The sequence below is a fragment of the Aplysia californica genome, unplaced genomic scaffold (assembly GCF_000002075.1).
Source record: "Aplysia californica isolate F4 #8 unplaced genomic scaffold, AplCal3.0 scaffold00699, whole genome shotgun sequence".
NCBI lineage: Eukaryota > Metazoa > Mollusca > Gastropoda > Aplysiida > Aplysiidae > Aplysia > Aplysia californica.
The window spans coordinates 14,502-15,780 of NW_004797969.1; positions in this window are offsets into that span (position 1 = coordinate 14,502).

Here is a 1,279-nt window from a genome sequence, read left to right on the forward strand (position 1 = left end):
GAGAGGGAGAGGGAGACAGAGACAGAGACAGAGACAGAGAGAGATACATAGGTAGAGAGAGAGAGATAGAGAGAGAGAGAGAGAGAGAGAGAGAGACAGACACAGAGAGAGAGAGAGAGAGAGAGAGAGAGAGAGACAGAGAGAGACAGAGAGGGACAGAGAGGGACAGAGAGAGACAGACAGAGAGACAGACAGACAGAGAGAGAATTCTAAAAAACATGTAATCATCTGTAAGACCTTGAAAGCGTACAGTTGAAGCAAAGAAGACAGAATCAGATATTATAATATCCAGTCGCAAAGACGCCCAACAAGACTGGCAGAATTCTAAATCAAGTATGCCCGGATCGTAAGGAAAAACAGAATGCCCACAGGAACATATAAACTTGATTCGCACACAAATTCTCTATGCGCATGACGCGAACGAGAAAAAGCAGCAATCACAAGTCTTGTAGACCACAAAGACACGCTTTTGAGGGAAAAGAAATCGCTGCATTTCATCTCACAGGAATGCGCTTCGGTTTCGCATCGGTTTTTTGTGGGTTGAGCGATCTTTTAAACCAAATAGCACGGAACTACAACGGACGGCGATCATTGAAAACGACTGTTTTTTTGTCGGGGGGAATTGGATGTTCTTTGTGATGATATTCTGATTCTTCTGCTGTCAAATAAGATGCCGGAGAACCTATTGTTAGAAGATAATTTAATGAGCAGCCAAGCCCTCAACAAAGAGCATCGTAAGAAACAAGGAAACGGACAAATCAATACACAGCCAAGTACAAAAACCCCCACATCAAATACAACCGTATAACGTTATTAAAATGCCTCCTTTCTTTTTTTGAAGAAAAAGCATTGCTCGTTCTGATTATCAAATGAGTTCTTAAAAAAAAAAAAATCTCATACGACGTTATTTCCCTTTTTTTAATTAAAAAAGCAAACAAAATTAAGAAACAAAACCAAAAAACAAACAAACCAATAACAAACCCAAACTGAACCAAAACACAACAAAAGCAAAATAAAAAACAAAAAATAAAAACCAAAAAACAAAAAGAAAGACAAACACTACACACGTCGTTTTAGCTATAAACACATCGTTTGAGATGGATGTGCACACATTTCTGCTCCATTTCTTGTTCAGTCAGATGTCCTATTTCTGCCCAGTTTCCTCTTGGGCAGTAGAAACAGGAGTTTCTTCCATATAACCTGCGCCAAATCACCCCCTCTCCCCCTCCCCATCCCCTCTCCCCCTCCCCACCTCTTCCCCTCTCCCCTTCCCCACCTC